This window comes from Alligator mississippiensis, chromosome 5 (genome assembly GCF_030867095.1).
Source record: "Alligator mississippiensis isolate rAllMis1 chromosome 5, rAllMis1, whole genome shotgun sequence".
Taxonomy (NCBI): Eukaryota; Metazoa; Chordata; order Crocodylia; family Alligatoridae; genus Alligator; species Alligator mississippiensis.
Genome location: NC_081828.1, coordinates 176,536,593 through 176,552,160, shown reverse-complemented (window position 1 = coordinate 176,552,160; position 15,568 = coordinate 176,536,593).

Here is a 15,568-nt window from a genome sequence, read left to right as displayed (position 1 = left end):
CAGCCTGGATGATGTGGTGATGGGGCCTTATTCTGCGTTAAGGCCCGGTGATGATGATGGCTGCAGGGGGTCTGGCTGCGGTTCTGTATGTTTGTGAAAATTACAACATAATCACAACAGAATTACAATATAATGATAATTCAACTAAAATAGCTCAGGTGATGCTGTGGGCAGGGCAATGAAGCCCCTGTGTCAAGCGCTTTCCTTCAGTGTGTGGGTGTCGAAATGCCCAACACGCCCTTCTCCTACAGACTATTAAGTTAACGATGCCCCTGGTCTGGATTCTGCCCAGCTCGTTATGGTAATGCTGTGACACTTGCCACTCTGGTCCTGCATTATGCTCATGGTTCCATGAATCCCTCATTGGGGTGCTCTGGGTTCATGGACACTTGGCTGGGACAAGCAGTGTGAGGGGGACTCTGTGTCAGATTCTCCCCTTGGTAGGCTCTGGCAGTGCTGACTGGGCTGCCCTCTCTCAGTTCTAGCTGACCTGCGTGTTCCTGTGGGGGGTCGTTGTGGGTACTGGAGAGTGGTGTTGGGCCTGGGCTGCTTGGCCTGCCATCTGTGACAATCAAGCTGGCACCTGGTCAGATCCCCAGTGCCCCATGGCTGATCAGGGCTTCTAGGGTTTTTCCAGGGAACCTAGTCCTGGGGAGAACAACCAGCTTCCTGCCAGCTATGTAGCACACATCTGGGTCTTCCCCAGATGCTTCAGCAGCAGGTTGGGCATGTGTTGCCCCTCTGGCTGTGCTGACCCTGAAAAGACGTACAAGGTCCCTTCCAGCCACAGGGAGAACTTCCAGCTTTGTTGCTGGCACTCCCATGTGTTCCACCCCCAGATCCACTTCTGGGCTTGCTTTAAGCCTGGAGCCTTTGGGTGCTGGACCAAGCAGTGGAGCTCCTTCTGGCTACATAGTGCTAGCCAGCTCACCTGCAAATGGGCCATGTGGATGCCGGCACCGTGTTGAGTAGGGATGGAGCCTGTCACAGAGTTGTTTAGCTGTAAAACTAATATGAAATCAAATCTGGGTCAATTGATTTCACTGTAGTAAGCTCCTTCAGTACTCCTATACAAGGTGTACAGAAGAGAGAGAAGATTTTTTTTGTAATATCTTTTACTGGACTAAGTGTATAGTTCGGAGAATTATTAGATAAGCTTTCAGGTATTGAAGGCCCTTCCTCAAGTCACTTTATACATAACATTCATTTTAAGCTGCAAAAATATCACCCATTGCAAATATTAACTTAATTAAACAAGTATTTAGAAAGTAAGACTATTCATCATGTTTACCTTGGGCCCAACTTTGGATAGTATAATATGTATCTTGTAAAATGTCATAGGCTTCTACTGCATTTATGTTTATAATGGCATTGTGCTCCTTTTAAAGTTGATAGTTATTAACACACTTCATTGTAATCTTCCTTATATAAGTCTATAATGAATATTGCTGCATATATATTTCAGTATAAACTGTTTAGGTGCATTTCAAAATACAGTTATAATAACAAAGTTTCTTGATAAGGAAACTACTGTTAGGCAATGTGAATGTCAAAGATACATTGCTAAAGTTGTATGGCACAAAGCGCATACTGTATGGTAAAGATCACTGTCAGAGACAGGATGGAAATAAAACCAGAATCATCATGGTAGCACAACAGCAGAGTCGTGATTTGGAGCTTGCAACTACCTGAGGGCAGTTCTGTGTTTGGAGACTGAATTCCTGCTTTTCTTGGTGGGTGAAAAGTAGGATTTTTTTCCTCCTCCTGGCCATATTTAGAATCAATGTTAAAATATGTAATGCTACTAAACTCCTTTGGGAGGAGAGAACACCGGGCAGACTTGGTGTTTAAAATAAATATTTTAAAGAAAATTCCTCTCAAATGAGGAGTTGTTCTGTGATTTCAGCATTCAGGTTTTGTAGGAGAGGAAGGATCTTCTGGTGATTGCCCAGGAATGGGAGACGGGTGATCTGAATTTTGTGTATGGTAAAAATAAAGACCTCCAGTATGACCTCTCACACATCACATAACTTCTCTTTACTTCAGATTTTGTAGAACAGTGGTTATGAAATATAACTAACATTTGTAAGGCTCTTTGAGACCCTCTGGGGAAGGATGCTACAGAAATGCAAAGTGATACCATAATATTAGTGCATATATTTATATAATATATGCACAGAAAATATATTACAATAAACACACATAAAATATTATATTACACGTAAAATAACTGTTAGTATTAAGATTCCAAATGAAGCACTCAGATGTTAGGAAACGCTCCCTTGTGACTGGCATAATGATAAAGTGCTTATGCTTTTAAATTACATGTGCATGTGCTATTTTTAACACCAAACCTAGTACAAAGGGGACAGATTCTTGTGTTTTCTTCTCATAGCTCAAGGTGTGAACATAAGGCTATCCTTATTTCCTGTACACTATTCTAAAGATGGAATTACTTTTCTCATAGACTACTGTTGTAGTAAAGTGCTTCACAATTATTATGGTAGTGTAAGAGTGATGTTGTAACTATGATGGTCCAGAAAATATGTAAGAGGCAAGGATTTCTTAGGGTGATATCTTTTATTGGACCAACTGTACAGCCGGGATAGAGTTAGACAAGCTTCTGAATGCAAATCATCTGTCTTCAAGTGTGACCAGAAAAAGCCAAGCCCAGAATAGTCTATATCTCTCACAATTATTAATGATTTATGTTAACAATGCCACTATTTGCTGAGGGGAAGGTCTTATCCCAGTTTTACAGATTGGGAAGCAAAACACAGAGAGATGAAGTTCAAAATGATTCCCTGATTTTGAGTGTTCAATTTCAGCTTAACTGTTCAGAGTACTTGGCACTGGCTGCATCTACATGAGACACTGTACTGTGAAGTAGCATAGTTTACTGCACAGTAAGCATGCGTATCTATATGCACATATGCTTATTGCGCAGTAAATTTTGCTACTCATGAGTAAATTTGCTACTTGCATTTGCAGGACAACAAGTTATTGCTCAGTAGTGCACATGTAGACATCAACTGGGAGCAGATTTGCCACTAGGGGCCCAGTCTGAGCTTAGCCCCAGGGCCCTGGGGTTAGGAGTCTCTCCTGCCCACCTCTTTGGCAGCCCCACAGGCATTTTGAGCCCTGGCACACAACATCAGGGAGCCTATGGGGACTCATGGCATCTGTTGCTTCTGCTCAGGTCGCAGGCTACCTCGGCCAGCTTGCCTGCACCCTGGTGCCTCTGCCTGGCACCACAGTGCCATGTGGCTGCCAGGCCCATTCCATAGACCCCTGCAGGGTACTAAAGGTTCCTGCCAGGTCTACTAGCACTTGGACCTAGTTTCAGGCAGCTCATGGCCACTAGGACCAGTGCCAGCTGTCTGCAGCCAACCCTAAGCAGCCTGCCGGGACTCTGCAGGTGCTACAGGGCATCGCCTCACCATGCAGCTCCTAGTCCTGTGCTCTTCCTCTGCATTGGGTGCTTGTAGGCAGCTGCCAAGGCCTGGCAGCACAGGGAAGGTCAGACGGAGGCCTGGAAAGTCATCATGGGCACTCCAGTAGTTTCATCACTGATGCCATATGCTGCCACCCAGGCCCCAACTACTCACAGGAGGAGACTGGTGACCTCACAGTGCTGTGGGGTGAGGCAGACATGCAGTGGCAGTTCGTGCAGAGTGGGAGCTCCAATGCCCACATCTATGAGGGGCTATCAGGCTGGATACAGGAATGTGGGCAGGACCACTTGACATGACTTGAAAAGTCAAGGCCTTGGAGGCACAGTGGGTCACCATCACTGACCACAGTTGTTGGTCAGGGTGTTCCTGAAAGTCCATGCCCTTTATGCACCAACTGGACACCATCGTTGTGCCCCAGGACCCAGACTGCAGTCTTGCTGTGTACGGCAGCATGGGCAGCCTGCCTGAGCCGCTGCTCTGGCCTGGCACCTGCGGTGATGTGTCACTGGAGGAGCCAGTGCTGCTTCTTTGGGAAGCCCACAGCCTGTCCCACTGAGCTTCTTGCCCTCAACCTCTACCAGCAGCTCAGGGAGCCTGGGCCAGCACCTGCCCTGACAGCTCTGCAGCCTCAGCCTCAGCCCCAGCCATGAGACACATCCAGCCCTGTCATTATTGGTTGTCATTATTGGTTGCCATCCATGGCAGTAGGTGCTTCCAGGGGCCAGGCATGTCCGGCCTGGGACCAGGGCAGGGAAGACAGGCTGCTAGGGGCCAGTATCCAGCAGACTGCTGGCCCCTGGGGAGCGAATGGGGATGGATGGCTCAGCGGGTAGCTGCCTGGGCCCAGATCTGCCTGGGTGACTGTCCATGAACTGTGGGTTCCTGTGCATGCCCAATCCCCAATCTGAGGGTGCGCAGTGCATGGGCCCCTGGTACAGAACATCTTATCTCAGAAATGTTGCAAACTCTCTCAAACTGCTTCTTTCTCTTGGCTCTGCAGGCCCTGCAGCTGCACACAGGGGAGAGGCTTTAGTTGGCATCTAGAATGTGGCCTCAGGGTCACCAATCCAGAGCAGGGACTCTGCAGATGTGCCACCTCTCCAGGAGGAGGACCCAGGATTGCACCCTCCTCCTGGACCAACTGGTGACAGCCATGAAGGACCAGCAGGTGGACGTGTGGACATGGTGGGTGGAGGGTGTTGCCTGGTGGGACAGGTGGTGGGTGGAGGATGTAGTTTGCAAGGATGTATGGGATTGGTGCGAGGAGGTGTGGGTGGACCAGAAGTTCAGGGTGCAGCTCCTGGCCTTGGAGCATAAGCACGTGGAGGCCCTGTAGGAGCAGGGCACAGTTGTGGCTAGGGCAGTGCAGGCCATGGAGGATGACTACCAGGTGCTGGACACAGTCTTAGCCCTTGCAGTCACTTTTGTGCTTCCTGCTGCCATACCCCTGACTGTAGCCCCACCTGGCCCCTGGCAGCTACCCACTGCCCAGTAGCAGGCCCCCCCATTGGCTCGGGTGGAGGTCCAGAACTACCTAAACCAGCCAGGAGCCTCTGCCCTGGCCCTCACCCTGAGCCTGTCACCACTCAGCCCCCTTGCCTGGGCCCAGGCCCGTTGCTCGCCCCAGCTCCATGCAGGTGCAGAATGAGAGCTTCCTACAGCGGAGCCAGGACCATGTACCAGCCCTGCTGGCCCCAGCCACCAGATGCCAAAGGGGGGTTGCCCAGACTGTGGGACCAGTGGCTGCCATGGCCCTGAGCGAGTTCCCCTGCCTGCCAGCCTTGCTACTGTGGGCACACTCATGGGGGAATGGCCAGTGGCCAGGGTGCTGGCTACCTGTCCCCAGGCTCCATACCCACCCCATGGAACCCTACCCCAGGAGGGCGCACACACAAAAAAATTGTAAATAGTTTGCACAGGCAAGAGGGTGTTTTATTGTTGGTGGGTGGGGTGGGTGGTAGAGAGGCTCTATTGTTGGGGAGGGAGGGGGATCTATTTGTTGTGAGGGCAATAAAGTATTTTTCTGAGAGCTGTCTGCAGTGATTGTGGTGCTGGGGATGGGGGGTGCAGGGGTCTGTGGGCAGGGGCTACAGCTGGGGGTACAGGAGGAAGTGGTTGGACAGCTCCTCTTGCACCCAGTGCCCTGGGCCTCAGTGGTGGGTGTGTGGCTTGCCCAGCGCCTCAGTGGGGGAGGGGGAGGGGGCTGCTGCTGTCATCTTCCACCCACTTCAGCTCCACCACCCACACCTCCCAGAAGAGCTCTGCCTGGCCTCACAGGTTTTATACAGCACACAGTCTGTGATGATGACCCAGGGGATGTTGTCCTTGGTGAACTTGAGGCAGGCAGTGAGGGTGCACCAGCATCCCTTGAGGTGGCCAAAGATGCACTCCACCAGGGCATGGGTCCGACCCAGGCACCTGTTGAAGTGGGTCTGGTGGGAGTCCAGCTGGCTGGTGTAGAGCTGCTTGAGCCAGGGGAGTACTGGGTAGGCAGAGTTCCTGATGAGGAGGGGCAATATGACTATGGTGCCCACCTGGAGGTCTGGCACTCACTGGTGCAAAGCACCCACTCTGCACAAGGGTTGGCAGGGTGGAGTTCTGGAAGATGTAGGCATTGTGAGCACTGCCTGCCCAGTTGGTGCTCACATTGGTGAAAAGGCTGGAATGGTCAAAGATGGCCTGGAGCACAATGGAATGAAAGTCCCTCTGGCTGTAGTAGGGGCAGTCACCATGGGGCAGGTAGGTGACAGGGATGTGGGTCCTGTCCAGGGCCCCAATCCACTGGGGAAATCCCAGGGCATGGAACCACCGCCAGGGGGTTGTGCACGCAGAACACCATGTGACCCAACATATCCTGGAGGGTGCCACACACCTCCAGGAGGGTCTCCCCAGCAATGGCCTTACCCACAACGAAGAGGTGGCTCATGTAGTAGAGTTGGTAGGCATGGCCAGTTTCAGCTGGGCAATGGCCAGCTGGGTGTCTGTGGGGAGGGGCTGCCACATGGTGGTATCATGCTTCTCCAGGTGCAGTCACAGCTTCTCCAGGAGATCCAGAAAGGTGGCTTTTCAGCCACTGCTCATTCCAGGTGGCCTGGATGACATGCAGTCCCCAGTCCTGGCTGGCCCGGTGGGCCCAGAGAGGGTGGGGCTAGAGGCCCAGGAGGGTATAGATGGCCCCAGTGGTGGTATCCAGAAGCCTGTCATTGGTGTCCCTAGCTGGCTAGCAGAACCATGTGGCAGCCCCTCCCCACAGATGGGAGGTGCATGGCAGCAGCGCCTCTGGAATGGCCCAGTGCTGCTGAGCCGGTGGTCACTGCACATGGGGGATGCCAAAAGGGCCCAGAGAGCCATGGGCCAGCTGGTGGTCAGCTTGGTGGGCCAGCAGGGTCAGTGTGGTGGCCAGCAGGAGCTTGGGGTGCTGGGCATTGCTGCCAGGAGCAGGGGTTGGAGCAGCTATAGCATTGGGAGGCAAAGACTGCAGTGAGATAGCTGCCACATGCTGTCTCTGTGCTCTGCGTGCTGCTCTTGGCCAGAAATGCAACTGGCCAGGGAGCAGGGAGTGGGGCTGCCTTTTCAACATGGTCTCTGGCTGCGGGCAGCTGTGGCCAGAACCTCCAGTTCCCCCTGGTGGAGGTAGGGGCTCATTGAAGGGCCCCAGGAAATAGGAGCAGTTTGCTGCCATGAACAGCAAATCTGCCCCCACTTCCCTGCACATGTAGATGCCTGTCTGGGAGCATTTACTCATCAGTAGTTTACTCACAAGTAAACTGGTCCCGCATCAAATGCACATGTAGCCACACCTACTGAGTAGTACTTTTTATGCTCAAGGTATGAATCCTATTGACTTCAGTTGCAGCTGTGAATGCTCAGCCTTTTTGCAAATTAGACCTCAGGTCAGGTACAAAGAATGAAGAAAACAGTTACCGACCGCTTGTGAAAAGTCTGGCTTAACTGATTTGTCTAGAGTCCCACAGGAACACTATGGCGGAGACAAGGATAGAATCACTTCTCGGGCAGACTGAAGCATGAAACTGTTCTCTCTTCCTGCAGTCACTACACACTTTCCAAATTCTGCAACCAATGAAGTAGGGCCCCTATAGACAGCAGCTTCCTTTACTTCATAACTCTGATTTGTACTGTAGAGCACGATCATCAATACACTAAATGATCCTGTGCAAAAAATAGTAAGAGATCATACAGTGAAAGAGTGTTGCATAGGTAGATTTAATTCTGGCATTTCTGAACCTTTGAGAGCTTGATTTTTCAGCGTTAATGTTCTTTTTGAATATTTTTGTATAATTTCCTAACTTTTTTTAAAAAAAGGAAAAGGAAAGGAAAAAGGGAAAGGAAAAATATCCCAGGAATTCTACTATGTGGCATCATAATGATATTCACATACATTGATAACAGAGTTGAAACCTTTGGATCCATGGTACAGACCACAGCCATTTGATGGAAGAACTAATAGCAAAAATAAGTTGCTTATCTACCATTAGGTAGATAAGCACTAAAAGGGAACAGGACACTTTGCCAACGAGCTTCAAAGATATTTCATGACAGCAGAGGGATGGTGAGGCTCAGGAATCTCTGGCCTCTTCCAGGTTTTGGAAGGGAATATTCTCTGATGTACATTTCTGTCCCTCTTGCCCTCAAGGAAACTCCCAGTTTCCTTAACATTTTTCTGATCTCCAGTCCCAGTTTCTCCTCAGGCTGGTCATCATAATTTATTTCCCACAACCCTTCCAGGTCCATCTCATCCTTTTTCTTTGCATTCAAACTGGGCAGCTCTCTTCTACATCATGCTTGGAACTAGCAGATGGAGGTAACTGGGAGCACAGAAAACAGTCTCTTCTCTCTCCAGGGCCATCCTGGGGGGGGGGAGGGTGAATCAGGGAGACTGCCCCAGGCCCTGCACTTTGGGGGGCCCCGCGGAGCCAAGTGGAGCGGCCATGGTGAGTCGATGCTGCCTCTGGCTTAACTTCCAGCTGCTTGGCAGCCCCCCACCGCCAAATCCACTGCCAGCATCCTTGTCCCAGGCCCCACACCCTGCTTCAGTCATCTCTGTCTCTCTCTATTCTAATCTTGGCCTCAGACCCACCATAACCTGCTACAGCCCAGAGCTGGAATTGCATGGGCTTTTCATAGAATGTAGTTGCTAACATTTAAGCCTCTACCGCACATGTGCAACTGATTTTTTCCCTGAAGACTTATAATTTGGCCAAGTTATATTAGAGCAACAAAAGTCAAATTTAATATCCATACTTCAAAGTAAACTAGGTCTTTTCAAATATGAGGTTGCTAGAATATTTTAATATTAACAAACAATGTGCTTTTCCCCAACCTTGGTTGTTTGACAGTTGAAATGTTGTAGCTGAAATTTTCTAAAACGTTGAGCCAGAGACAAACACTTAGAATTGAAAAGCTTAATATGGTTAAAGTTTGGAAACCAAAACTGATAAATGGGAAGTGTTAGGTAACTTTAATAATAAATAGTGTGTGTAATACATATTATTTTGGTGCCTGTAATATATATTAATACTTACGTACTATATATTATTCCTACCTATAATATATATTGCAACTTAAATTAATTATATTCATACTATCTTTCCTTCTCTTAACTAAGAAGATATCCCAACCCAGAAACCATGTCTTAACCATAACAGAGTAAAATATATGATTCAAATAATTAACCTGATTAATCTAGCTTCTTCTCTTCTTGCACTAACTATCTTGCTTTGTACAATTGTAAATTGTTTAAAAATATTTAAAATAATTTGATGATTGATTTATGGAAACTTTGTTTGGCTCAGAAAGGATACAAGAAGTATTTACTGCAACTATGTTTCCATCTATTCATTTTTCATAAATCAGTATTTGTACTTCGTGACTGGACCTCTTTCAAGACACATAAGGCCAGATTTTCAAAATAATGCAGTATCCAAAATCATAGCTACATTATTCAATAGTGCAGCTTCCATTTAAGGACTCAAAAAAGTAGCAGTCTTGTAAAGAAATCCACATAGTAGGTGCTGAGTAGTTGTCCCATGGTGTTGTTGCTGTTTCCTGACACTCAGACCTAGAAAGATTTTTCCATAGAACCAGTCTGAATACATTCTGCATGAATAGTCAAAACCTTTCTCCCACTTGACTAAAGTTTGTGCAGATAAAATTTCACTTGCACTGAATGTTCACAAGAGGTGAATGCAAGGGTCAAAAATATTTACCAAGTACATTTGCAGATTTTTATTTCAACTAAACTTTTGCAAATTCTTTATCAGCCCTCCACCACTGTTGTGACTGATTAGCAGGGATCCAGGTTTTCTGTTTCCCACAGCAAAAAACATGGAATTTCCTTTTACCTGAGAAAAATGTAGATGTTTCATTTTAACAGAGAAACATATGGATTATGCTCTTCTGCAAAGCTCTCTCTGCAAGCTGGCAGAGTTCCAGCCTGCAAGGGGCTGTGGGGAGTGAGAGGAGGGAGAAGGGTCAGGCAGCGGGTGCCATGTGCATTGTACATGCACATGGCTGCCAGGTAACCTGGAGAGCAGCTCCCACAGCAGATAAGTGTTTGCAGGGGACGTGGAATTGAGGCCCCATAGGGAGGGAGAGAGGGATTTGGGCAGGGCTGCGGCTGCAGCTGCTTCCCAGCTGGGTGATGCATGGGGCTTGGGGCCCAGGAGTGCAATGTGCCACTTCAGGGCCCCAGCAGGGAGTGGGACAGGGATGCGAGTGTCTCTTCAGGGGGGGGGGTGTTGGGTTCCTCGCCACTACACACTCCTGGGGGAGCGAGGGGGGCAAGTGCTCCTCAGATCTGTGCATGGGGTGGGTGCAGGCTTCCCGCTGCAGGCTCGGGCTACCTGCACTGCTGCCCTGCTGTTGCACTGATTGCCCGCCCGAGTGCAGCAAGGAGCACAAACTTGCACCACTGCCCCCACTGCTCCAGGGTGGGTAGGAGGCATGTCACCAGGGTAATGTGGAGTTGCCTCACTGAGTCCCATTCACTGGGATACAGAGGCCCTGGGGGAGGCCAATAGGTCAGGAAGCCTAATCCCTCAGTGGGCAGCCTACACCCAACCCTGCCACACACACAGATCTGGGGGGCATGTGCAGCCAGAAAAAAATTACAATTTTTTTAATCAAAGAATTTGCAATTTTTTTTTAATTAGGTAAAACCAGGATCCCTGCTAGCCAGGCAGCAGGAAAACTGGCTATTTCCATTTTCCCTCATTTAAATGGATGTCTGGAGGACAAAGACTTGGCACAACCAGGCCTATGCTATCATTTCCCTATTCCATTGCAATCTAGCCCAGGGTGCCCAACTTCTAAATGGATGAGGCTGGTATGCCATGTGCACCGTGCTAACAGGGGTTACATGCCACATGGGCTGCACCAGTGCTAGCTACAGGCCACAGCAACTGTTTGGGACTTGGGGGCCACAAATTAACCCCTCAAGCCCACAGATTTATACCTGTAGCCTATGGGCTGCCAGTTGGATGTCAAGGCAATGTCACTGAAGAAAGAGAGATATAGCAAGAGTACTGGCTGTCAGAATGGACTTACGAAGGCTACTGGAGCCGAGTATGAGTAAGGGTTCTGTAACTTACACTAAATGCTAGATTGGCCTTGTGATCAATCAAGAAATAGAAAAAAAAGTGGCATAGTAACTTTTTTCTCTCTTGCTTTCCCTCAATGCTTGTCTGACTGTTACAGCAAGTCTAGCTCAGCCAGACTCAAGGATCTGGCCCAACATCTGAGCATATCCCTCAGTTGCTTAAAACAGATGTAATTTTAGTTTAGATGTCTCTTGCATTATATGGTATCTTCCCTATAATGTAAAATATTTCCTTCAAGGAAAAAAGAAACTCAGAAGTGCCCAGCCTGGTTAGTATAGTAACATAGGAATTGCAATATCAGATCAGGTTTGTGGTCCATGTAGTCCAATCCCCAACCACAGATTTCAGACCACAGAAACGAGATACCCCAGAGAAATAACCTGCTTGAGGGAAAATTATTTCGATTGCCTTCAGTCACTGACTGCACCTTGAAGCATGAAGGTCCTTTTATGTCATTTTTTTTTTTTTTTATCTAATCTATTGAAACTGAGGATGTTTTTATTGACCATATGAATATCAAATACTTGTTTTTAGTTCTTTTCAGATCTTGGCCTCCAGATGAATCAGGAAAGCTTGCTGAACTCTGAAGAGTAAAGATTCCTGTAAAATAACAGAATAAAATACAGTGTCAGGGTAGAAAGGAGATACATTTGGTACAGGGGCAGCTGTGACCAACACAGGAAGCTGATATTTTCTGTCTTCACAGTGATTCAGACCTTTGGTATCCAAGGCTGTGTGTAGACTAAATGAGGGTCGTGTGTGCCCAATACTTTAAAGTGGGTTAAATGCTTGTACTGCTTTAATGGTGTTGTGTTTGCACACATCAGCAGCGTATTGCACAGTAATTCCAGCCGCTGTAGCAAATTTGGCGGTGTAATGCACCTTAAATGACTTGGGGCGCAGCTGCAGAGTGAAGCACTGGGCTCCATCCAGCTCAGGGGCTCTGCAGGAAGCTCATGCAGGCAGCGTGGCAGCAGCCCAGGAAGGCAGACTCCATCCAAGAGAAGTGGCATGCCTCATCTTTTTTTCCCTTTGGAGCCTACCTGCTTGCCTGAGCTGTGTAGAAGCCCAGTGCTTCCCTCCGTGGCTATGGTGTCCCCTAGGACCACCTGAGCTGGGTGCCTGTGGGTGGGTGCCGCCTGTGGGGGTGGCTACCGCAGCCATGGAGGGAGGCACCAGCCCCAGCACAGGGACCCAGACCAGCTTGCCCTCCCAGCTCCTCCCCACCACCAGACAGGCAGGTAAGCTTGGGTGTGTGCACGACACAAGGGTTTAAGGGCCCCTAAATTGAAGTGTGTTTTTTAAAATTGATTGTTTCAATTTAGGGCCCCTGTTTCATCTACACATGCCTCAAGGTGCTATTTAAGTAAACATAATACATTTTTGTACTTCTCTGGCGGTTTCCAAGCATTAGTTAAGCCTTACTTCCCTCTTGCCCTGTAAGGAAATATTGCCCTCATTCCCAGAGAGGGAAACTGAGGAATATAGAGGATGTGGGGCTGCCTGAGGTTATACAGGAAGTTGGTGAGATAGCAGACAACAGAACACAGGTCTGATTCACATTTCCATACTTACCCACAAGATCATTCGCCTTGTTGAGGGGAAGTAGTCAGAGCTTAGAGAACATTAGAAGGTAAATCAGGGAGTCTAAATTGAAAGAAAAGGAAACATCTAGTGAAGAAGTTTGATAACCCTATGAACCTCATGATAATAAGCTTAATATCTTCTCCCTGCAGTTGTAGCTAAAGAACAGGGATCATCAGCCTGAATCCAAATTGCATTAATACTTAGTTTTCTGCCCAGAGGACATTTCCCCTCATCTTTTCAAGGGTTTTTTTTGTTTGTTTGTTTGTTTGTTTTTAATCTTTGATTAGCTCCTTTAAGTCACTTTTTTGTCCTGGCTCCAAATGCTGTATTATGGAGAAGCCCATTCCCAAAGTTGTCTGGGGATAAATTCAACTTTTGCCTTAGTGCAGGGGTAGACAATTATATAGGCCAGTGGGTCACATAGGGAGTTTTGTTGAGGTGTCGTGGGCCAGGTCAGCACCCCCTCCCCCTGCAACAACTCACCAAAACTCCCTATGTGAGATGGGGCCACAGGCAGATTGGGACCAGTGTTCAGGAGTGGGAGGGGTGGGTAAGGCCATGATCATAAGACAGGGTTGTGAGGTGGGGAGAGTGGCAGGGTAGGGCAGGGGGCCTAGGGCAGAGCCATGATCTGCTGATTGCATATTCTGTGACAGGTGGGGGTTCCACAGGTAGGGGCATGCAGGGAACAGATTGCAGCTCTGCCCTGGCCTAGCCACACACTGTCACCACCCCAAGATCCCAGAGTCTCAGTGGAGACTGGCTGGGAGCCACGTGTGCAGGGTTCTCTGATCATGTCCGCCCAGCAGAGCATGCTCCCCATTCAGTTCCCAAACTGTCTCCATGGAGACCCTGGCATCTTGGGGCACTAGTAGTGTGGGGCTGGGCAGAGTTCCCATTTTGTGGGCAGGGACATGTGCTGAGTGCATTGTGGGTCTGCCCAGCCCTGCATTGTCACCACCCCAAGATCCTGGGGTCTCCTTGGTCCTGCCCATCCCACTCCCAAACAGTGCTTCCCACCAGCCCGTGACCCTAACCCAACTGCCCAGCTGAGCATCCAACCCACATGGGTCCTAATCCTGGTATTGGGTGCAGGGTGAATGGGCTGGGTTGCCCAGACACTGGGGCTGGGTTTGGCAGCAGCAGCAGCCAGAAGGAGCTGCTGCCACAGCTGGAGCTGCCTGGAAATGGATTCCAGCAGCTGCATTGCCTGATCTCCACTGTATGCTGGGCATGTACCACGCCCTGGGCTGTCCTCCTTCATGGGTTGGAGAGACTGGGCAAAATTGTTGCATGGACCAGATCTGGCCCATGGGCCATGTTTTGCCCACCCCTGCCTTAAGTGGGTAGAACTTCTGCTAACTTCAGTGACAATTGCATCTGTTTAAAAAGGGGCTGAATTTGGTCTGAATGGGTGCCAATACACATGCATGGCAGGCATTTCCAGAGGCAATTTCTGTCATTTCAAAAAAGTTCTAAATTTACCCTATCTTAAATTATGGTCTCATGGCACAGGGTCCTGCAGGATGGTCGTGATTTCCCTAAGGCCCCCTTACCGTGCCAAGTTGGGGCAATGGGCACCCTTGATTCTCACCTGCCACGTCTTTGATGGTAAACATATAATAGGGAGGCTGCCTTTATGTCATCTTGGACACAGTTTTATTGTACTCTCTGACCCCGTGGGCTCCTATTCTGCAATGGGTGTTTCAGGGCACCCTAGCCTTATGGGCTATGTGTAGCTCCAACCACCCCCTTACGATGCCCCAAACCTTGCAGATGGAACTGACGTTTGGTCTGTGCCTTGTTATAATTTGGCCCCCTGGCGCTCAGGCTCTCTGCAGCCCTGTCTTGCACTGCACCTTCACTGGCGCTCGGGCTCTCCCAAGCCCTGCAAAGGGCTGCACCTTCACTGGCACCGGGGTCGGTGCACCCCAAATACTGCACCCTCTCTGGTACCAGGGTCCCCACACTGCTGTGGGTCCCCTATGAGGCCTCTGCCATCTCCTAATAGCCTCACCCAAACCACCAGTCTTAAACAGCAAACAAAACACAAGCCCCTGGGTTATAACATAAATTCAAACTGCCCAGCTATAACTTCATTCAAGCCACACCAAGGGTGCTCCATCCCTCACCAGTATCAGAGGCTGTACCTGCAGTCAAGCCTCACCCCTTTGGTTGCTCTGGGAGAGCTCCTTCCTCTTGGCTGCTGGCAGGGAACTGCCATCTTGGCCTCAGGCCTGGGGTTTATATGTGAGCCAGGCCCTGCCCCTTCCGGTCAGTTGACCACAGGCAGGTGTGGGCCACTAGCTCACTCTGGTTGCCCTGGTAACCAGCAGCTGGGGCACCTCACTCACTGCTAGGGCTATTTCCCTAGCAGTTTCCACTCTTTATAGGTAAAGTGCTCTGCGACATGTGGCTTTAGAATGCTTTAAATGGTGAAAATCATCATGTGTATAGGCACCTGATGGATTTGGTTTTAAAAGTGCTTGATCAAGGAATATTCCAAGTATCGTTATCTGCTTAGGACAGACCAGTAAAGAAGTTATGCAAAGGGCAAAAGACTGAGGCAAGTACATAATTCTGTCTTGAAGAGGTGCACATAGCTTGGTTTGGTATAAGAGGAGATAAGGTTGAGGCGAACCTTGTTTTTTAATTAAGTCTATCACAGTTAATGAGCAACAAAATACCACAGAGTTGGAACAGAATGTAATTATGTTAGGTTGTGTAAGGCTAAGTGGTGTAATGAGCTAGCAAACTAGCTGTTACTCAAGTTCCAATTTAAAATGAGGTTAATGGAGATACATTCTTTAATGTTGCCAAGGCACTGATTGACTTGGCAGCATGTACCAAAGGGTGAGCCGCAGGTTGAAACTCTCCTCCCAGTATCTGGCTGAATTCAAGACAGGG